The sequence below is a fragment of the Pituophis catenifer genome, unplaced genomic scaffold, assembly GCF_029215685.1.
Source record: "Pituophis catenifer annectens isolate HBS135680 unplaced genomic scaffold, rPitCat1.0.hap2 SCAF_4, whole genome shotgun sequence".
Taxonomy (NCBI): Eukaryota; Metazoa; Chordata; class Lepidosauria; order Squamata; family Colubridae; genus Pituophis; species Pituophis catenifer.
In genome coordinates this window covers 32,922,046-32,930,992 of record NW_027256884.1, presented here as the reverse complement: position 1 = coordinate 32,930,992, position 8,947 = coordinate 32,922,046, and positions in this window count along the sequence as shown.

The following is an 8,947-nucleotide window of genomic DNA, read 5'->3' as shown; positions in this document are numbered from 1 at the left end:
TGGTTTATAATGTAATCACACCAAAACGAACTCACTGGCAAACAGTTGATTTAAGTAGTATTTTCTTTACTTAAAAACAACTCTTTAGGAGTAAAAGTTACAAGAAAGACAATTAATTACATCTATCAGTTGGAAAGCGGTTCTTTCTTTTTTTATCATTATAATTTCTTGCTTTTACAAATTCTCCCCAGCACAATCACAGGACACCAGAATACAATGGTGGATCTGACAGCCATAAAATTCCAAAATAGCAATGATTGATATCTGTATATTAAACTGTTTTACATCACTATGAAGGTTAAAGTCAGTATTAACGTTCTGACCAATATGGCTCAAATTATAAAGTATAAACCAAGATAAAGGGGTTACAATAATTTCTGTCTCATTAAAACAATGAGTTTTAAAACAAATCATAAAACAATGAAATATTATAATCTTAGGAAAGTCCAAAATTTGGATGTAGCATTATCCCATTTATAAAAACGCAGTCCTAAATAATTTCTACATTGCATTGCAAACTCTCAATCAGATTTGTTTTACAGATAGGAAGTTAAAGTTGATATTGATACATACTTCCCATAACATCAATTTATTTACATTTATTTATTCAATTTCTATCGCTGTCGGAAAAATCAAAAGCACAGATGTTAAAATAACCAGGAAAAATGTTATTTTACACACTCGGGACCACAGGCACATAACCAGGTCTTCAAAGCTTCATGAAAGGCCAATTTCTGGAGAGAGAATATTGCAGAGGCAGGGGCTACAACAGAGAAGGCACACCTCCTAGTCCCCGACAGGTGACACTCCTTAGCTGAAGTGACCTGGAGTTTATGCCCCGTCAGCCAGACTATATTGGATAGAAAGGTTACCAGTCCCACAGGTAACCGAATTCCAAGCTAGGAAGGGCTTTAATGGTGACAACCAGCATCTTCAAATGCAGACAGAAACACTCTGGCAGCTAATACAGTTCACAAAGCAATGGTGTTCCACGTATCAAATATCCAACACCATTCATTTATCTATGCAGCTGCATTCTGCATTAGTTGAAGCTTCCAGATGCTCTTCAAGGGCAGCCTCATGTAGAGTGTGTTGCAGTAATTCAGATGGATGGTCCCAAAGGAATTGCCAATCCATTATAAAAGGGATTATTTCATAATTTTCAGTATAAGGAAGAATAAGAAGTATAAGGAATCATAGCTATTACCATGTACAAAGCCAGTTCTGTACACTTTGCAGGAATGTAAGGTTAGTAACATTTAATTTAAAAAATAGGTTGAAAAGAGAAAATCACCTTTAACAATTTCATTTATAAATTGTATTATAAAATTGTTGACTTTGGGAAGTTTTTGGTTCTGGATTGTCTTTAATTGAAATCTACTTCACAAGATTGTAACGATAAAACAAGGAGAGACAGTTATCTCCCATGTACCCCAGAACTTCCAGAGGAAAGGCAAGATATAACTGCAGGAATAAATACAAGTAGTCCTCCACTTACAACAGTTCATTTAATGAATTCAAAGTTACAATGGCACTGAAAAAGTGATTTATGATCATTTTTTACCGTTACAACTCTAATTTTAAGACTATGATCTTAAAATTTGCACCCAGATAACACAAATAATTATGGGAGTCGAGGTCCACAAGTTGTAAAATTGCCACGTTTCGAGACCTCTGCCCAAGATTTCAGAGCAGTCCAAGTACAGGTAATCCTCAATTTACAACAGTTCATTTAGTGACCGTTCAAAGTCACAACGGCACTGAAAAAAGTGATTTATGACCATTTTTCACACTTACGACCATCCAAATGTTCACATGATCAAACTTCAGAGGCTTGGCAACTGGTTCATATTTATGACAGCTGCAATGTCCTGGGATCATGTGATCACCTTTTGTGACTTTCTGACAAAACAAAGTCAATGGGGAAACCAGTTTCACTTAACAACGGTGTTACTAACTAAATAATGGCAGCAATTCACTTAACAACTGTGGCAAAAAAGGTTGTAAAATGGAGCAAAACTTAACAAATGTTATACTTAGCAACATAAACTTGGGGCTCAATTGTTGTCATAACTTGAGGACTACCTGTGCAAATTATTTATGTGCAGGATATATATGATCATCTATCTCATATCATAATTCTATGAGACTCACAACAATCCATCAGGGGCGACCGCTAGTAAGATGTGTCTCTTAGGTCTCATTAGGGGGTAACATGGTGATACTGCAGGTTTTTAGGGTAGCTGAGCAAAGAAGGATATTTTTTCCCTTGACAAAAGGGATATGTACAAAAGGACAAAAGGAGACAGTTGGTAAGGAAGCATTTTTAAAAATTTCATTTCAGTTGGTATGAGCGAAAAAGTTCCTACTTTTGTATGAATTTTTTTTTAAAAAACATATACATGCAGGGGAAAAAAAGGAAAGAAAAAGTCAACTAATTGATGGTTGAGGGGATTTAAGAGCACCTCCCCACTATATTTCCAAATTCTCTAAAGAAATTGGAAGCCACCCTGCATGTCATGAAATGCTGAGTATATAGAGACAACACAAATCTATCAGCCTCCACCTTCTGCTTCTCAGCAGGAGAGAACAGAAATACCTCCCATTCAATTACTCAACCTAAACTGCCACATCTTATTGTGCATCTCCTCCCCTGCATTCCAAACAGAATGGAAATAAAATAAACTGCCAGCACCAAAGATGAAGTAACAGGATGCTAAAGCTTGGCACAAGGGCTGGAGGGAATGATCCTTGTTTGGTGTTAGAAGCCAGAGGTTAGGCTGAAACAAGGGTGCCCACCAGTGTGGAAGAGACCTATCCACAAGGTATCTTCAGCTAATTTTAGTGTTGCAAACAACAAAAATACCTCTTCTGCAATTCTTGACACAAACTGAGCCAGAACAACAACAATTTAAAAAAAAAACAGCTCAGCTCAACTCATCACATTCAAGTGATGACATGAGATTGCAAAGGCATGCAGCTACTTTATGCTTGTGGTATAAAGATATGTGGGGAAGTACCTCTTGTAGCATAAAATGTTGATGTTTGTGAGGTTTTGTTTTCAAAGGAAAATTTTAAATCTGTCAACATTCCAAGAAATCCAGTGTCCTCTATTGAATGAAATTAGTAGAAAATGACCAGAGATTGTGACAAATCCTCATCTTAGATTCGGAACAGGGATCCTTCATTCTAGTGTTACGAGATCAGGGCTGAAAAAATCTAAACAATCACTGGATGGCAACAAAGAAACACAGAAACCTCAACTCTTTGCTGCCATCTAGCAACCATGTAAATATCAGTCCAGATCTGGTAGTTTCACCCCTTTCTTAAAGTCTACAGCAGTGATAACTAACTTTTTGCCATCGCGTGCCAGGAGGAGGGGCGGGGGAGGTTCACATGTGCGCATATCTACACCCATAATTCTATGTGCCCTGCCCCATGCATGCACGCGTAACCCCCTCTCCCCCCCCGCTCCTGGCATGCAAAGGCCCAGTAGGCCCATTTTTCTTTCTCACCTGGCTCCAGAACCTCTCTATGCATCTGGGGATGGTGAAAACAGCCTTCCCCGCCCCCTCGGAGGCCCTCCGGAAGCCCGAAATGGCCTGTTTCCCAACTTCCAGTTGGACAGGAAGTGACTTTTTTGCTGTCCCCAGCCTCCAGAGCCTCTCTAGGAGACATGGCCATAGGTTCGCCATCACGGGTCTAGAGAAAGAATTGCATTTTCAGTTCTTCACCAAAAAGACTACAATATTTAGTTCATTGATAGTAGCACATATTGTACATATAAAATAAACTGCAACTGGATTTGACGTGTATGTTTTAAAAGAATTTGTTAATAAATGCTTGCAATATGGAAGTGATTTCGCTGAGTGTTTTGAGGCAAAATTGCCAGTGTCTGCCATTACATTTTTGCAATTCTTAGTTGTAAAGTAGAAGCATACAATGACTCATGTGACAACAAAGAGATTAGAAACCTTTGAAATGTGGATTTTAGAAGACTACATAAAATATCATAGTGTGCATATAAACAAAATGAGATGGTCCTCCAAAGACAAATAAATACTCTGTTTGGACATTGTGAATACCATCACCAAAAGGACAGTGAAATATTAAGCACACAGGGTAAGCAATCAGAAATATCAAGAAAAGATTCAAGAAAACATAGCACTGGCAGATGGCATAAATCCTAGTTGAAAAAACTACATGTATTGTTTGACAAAAATACATTTCCTTGTTTGGTAACAGCAAAAGAGCAAATATTGTTGATAGTCACCAATCTCTGGGAGAAAAGAACACAAAAAGAAGAAAAAGAGTTCATTTGTGATGGTTTATGGTTCATGCACACAAATTGTGTGAACATTGATGTGGCATCTGCCTTGCTACTCTTCCACGAATCCCATTTCTACTCTGAAATTTTTCTGAAAGTGAGCCATGAACTTTAACCAAGATGAGATTGACCTGCAGATCCATAGATTGTCCTTGGCCATTTTATGCTCTATTCTTATAGTGATTCTGATAAGATGAACTCTCTTGGAAAAACTCAGTATTATCGCAAATGGTCTCAATTTCAAGAGTACATATCTGACTGAATTGGAGACATCCAGAGCTTCAGAAATTGTGCTGTAATCTTCTGCAAACTGATAGATATTAATGCCTTTTTTAAATGCAGTGGGCATGTCATCTTTCTCGAATAGTGTCCTATATAAACTTCACTGTGATGAGTGGAACCAAACTTTGGGATGAGTGACCCAAAACAGCCCTTATTGTTTAATGCAGCACAGGAAGAATTGCCCATAGTTAATCCTTTAATTTAAATTATTGAATTGAGGTGGATATTAATATTCATGCTGAGACTTTATATTCTGAATTATTTGTTTGTGAAATAAATAGCATTATAGCACTTAGACCAGGGGTGAAATCTACTTACCTTCCCTACCAGTTCGGAAGTCTGGTGCGTGCACGTCATGTATGATTTTGGACTCTCTGCACATGTGCAAAGCTTTCTGCGCATGCACAGAGGGTAAAAAACAAGTTATTGCCTGGTCAAAACCAGGAAGTAATGACCTCCAGGTGGGTGGGCGGAGCCTCGCGCTGCCACCGCTACTGGTTCTCTGAACCATGCACTGCCGCAGCTACCGGTTTACCCAAACCCGTGCGAATCGGTAGCATTTCACCCCTGACTTAGACTTATATACTGCTTCATAGTGCTTTACAGCCCTTTCTAAGTGGTTAACAGAATCAGCATATTGTCCCCAACAATCTGGAACAAGTACCATATTTGTGTATTGTTTGCTTCTTTTCTATATTACTGGGGCCCACATGAAGTTCTGTCAACATTTAGTGGCAAAGATAAGCAACAATTTAAAAAATCATGTATGCACACAAGTGAGACATCTCAGATTGTGAAAAATTAACAATGGACAAAAAAACATCTAAGATCCATTTTTTATGGAGCATGACTGGGAATGTCCAGTTTAAGTATGTTATTCAATTATCTCAAAAATGTTCTGACTTAATACTCCAGTAAGAATGGCATATGCTCCACTTACCATCTTTAATTTAGATCCATCTGAAGGAATACAGCTGTCATGAAGGCACAATAAAGATGGGGGAGTCTTGAAAGAAACTAGGTAGTGAGTCAAGTAAAATTATTGGGAGAAAAAAAAATCTAGATTCCTAGAGCAGTGGTCCTCAGTCTTTTTGACACCAGGGACCAGTTTCTTGGAAGATGATTTTTCCATGGACCGGGGGGTTGGGAATGGTTTCAGTTTGCTCACTCATCCACTATCACCTCCAGCTGTGTGGCCCGGTCCTAACAGGCCAACAACCAGTACCAGTCCATGGCCTCTGTTCTAGAGAAGGTATAGTTCACAAATGGTACATGGCCTCATTAAAAAGGTAAAGGTTCCCCTCGCACATATGTGCTAGTCGTTCCTGACTCCAGGGGGCGGTGCTCATCTCCGTTTCAAAGCCAAAGAGCCAACACTGTCTGAAGACATCTCTGTGGTCATGTGGCCGGCATGACTAAACGCCAAAGGCGCACGGAACGCTGTTACCTTCCCACCAAAGGTGGCCCCTATTTTTCTACTTGCATTTTTTACGTGCTTTCAAACTGCTAGGTTGGCAGAAGTTGGGACAAGTAACGGGAGCTCACCCCGTTATGCGGCACTAGGGATTCGAACCCTTTCGATCGATAAGCTCAGCGTCTAAGCCACTGAGCTATTGTGTCCCTTTAATGGCCTCTAATGACCTCATTAGAAGATCTTAAATTGGGTCCATGGAGTTTTAAACTGGAAAAAAAAATTCTTTCTTGTACAAGAAAATCCACTCTGGTTTGAAGCATAGACAGCATCAAAATTGACTGGTCAATCTAACCATGTGGTTAAGTTATGAGCCACTTTTATTCGTCCGAGAATAAAAGTGGCTCATAACTTAACCACATGGTTAGATTCCTTTGCTAAAGGTTTCACACATTATGCCCTGCAAACAACATGGGATGATATTCTTTTGGTAGGCAGTGAAATAGACTTGAAAGAGAACTACCTCTGATGCTGACGGCTAATTATTTTAAACAAATGTTTGGGAACTTCAGCTAGAACTAATGTTTTGTTATCAGTTAATGATAAATTACTTAATATTACATGAAAATCAATATTATATTAAACTGAAATAATACATGTTTTAAAAATGTAACCATACTTGTGTTAACTTTTGGCAAACTCTTCAAAACTTGCCTGTTGTATAAAAGAATGGTGCCATTCAAATTATTAGAACACACGTTGCTTTATGTTTTTATCATATTTATTTTGCATAATGTGCAACAATAAGTTATATATACAAAATTACACAAAATTGTTACAATATTAATCAAGAATGCAGGACTAATCTTGCCTTTTGCTGCTTTTTAAATTACAGTAAAAAGCTTCTTTCTATTTTAAACAAAATATTAAATATTCCTCTGTTCACATTGGTACTGTTGATTTCAAAGCCTTGATATTCCCCAGACATAAACTATGTATTTTTAAACAATTACCAAAACAAATCTAATGGCAATTCTTTAGTTCTCCAAGATCACTTTGTCAGTAGGAAGTAGGGATCTGAATTATTATTTATAGCTTGGAGCTGCATTTATGTGGAGATGCAGAATAAGCAATTGAAATTCTTGCATGTTATAATCCCAAAATTATGACCCAAAGATGTTTCTTTTTTTTTAAAGTGCTTGTGGGTTCTACCAAAACTAATACTACAAAGATGGAATAAAAACTAAATCCAGTTTGCAACAATGAACCTATGGGATTACTTTATGATGTCACCATCTTAAAAAAAGAATTTAATGCATGTATACTTGATACATTTATCTTGTTTTCTTAGCAACAGTGCACAACCAGCTTGTCAAAGTCTTATTGTGGCATTTTTATCCACCTATTATTATTTACGATCTAGAAGGCCCAACTCTGCTTAGCCTATTCAAGATCAGCCAAGTTTAGCTAGATCCTGCCACCTGCTATGACAATTGCCTCCTACCTCTGGATAATTGTCTTAGAGCAGATGTTGAGAAGACCACCATGGGTGGTCTTCTTCTGCCATACAACATCTCATGATGTAATGGTTAATGTGTGGTATTTGCAAATATTAATTCCCCCGGGATTGCTTGGATTTCCACTGAACATCCACCTGAATGGTCCTACTGTGCACTAGATTATAGGCTGTGGAGGCTCAGAATAAAACCCAAAGTTACTTCCTCTCCTTTTTCAAGGTACTAATCTGACACTTCTATTTATTTGTATCTACGAAAATAGATTTCAAGGTTGCTTCCAGCTGCACTGGAAAAAGGAACTGTAACAAATATTGTGTTTGCAAATTAAGTACAGGAAATAATTCTATCATCATTCAGAGGAGAAAGGACACATCGCAGATAGTAAAATATATTTTAAGGCAAGAACTCATACGCTAACAAACTGGATGCTGCATGGAGACATACCAATATTAAATATTCATCTCAGTGACCCCATTAGACTAGAATTTGATTTTTCTTATTTGGAATGAAGGCACTAGGGGGTTGGCCTAGTTATTATTTTCCTGAACATGAATTATAGTTTTATAGCATTTTCATTCAGTCATGCTTCTTGTAATTAAAAATGTTTTAAAGGCATGTTGTTTCTTTTAATAATAATAACTTACTGAAATATGTCAACATAGCAGTTTCTGATAGGTATATTAACAAACTTGCTAATTAAATTTCTACCAGCTCTTGGGCTCTGTGGTTATGATTCCTGGCATAAAAAGAGGGGCTATTCCTTTCAAATCTATAAATAAAGACCACAGGCCATTGTATCCAAAGGCACAGTGTTTACACTAGGGATATACTATGATAAAACTCAATAGTTACTATTCTCTCTTTTTTGCACTAAGTGGGTTATCAGGATGGGTCACAGGAACTGACCCAAATGCAAATTTCTCAAGTGATGATAATAGGCAAGAAAGGACGAAGGCCCTAATGGATGCTATAACTATGCAAAGTAGATCATCGTAACAAACTTTAGCCAGCGCTGGGGGATTCTGGGAGTTGAAGTCCACCCATCTTCAAGCTTCCAAGTTTGAGAAACACTGCTTTAGGTGTTCATATGATGTTCCTATAATCAGTTCTTCCATGGATTTCATATTAAAACATGGTATACAGTTATTTTAAATAATATTGGAAAAATCAGTACCTTCACATTAAATAAAATAATTTAGAGCAATACAGTTTTATCAGTCGGTACTTAGTCCAACATTCTATAGACAGAAAAGAAAGTCTCCAGTTCTGAGGAGCCTGCATCCATCATAGAAGCCCTGATGATTGTGATATATTTAATTCACATGGCACACAGGTCCTTCTGACAGATGGCCCACCAGTTGGGAAAAAGGTGAATTAAATGAAACACACATCCTCAAATATGCCCAAACT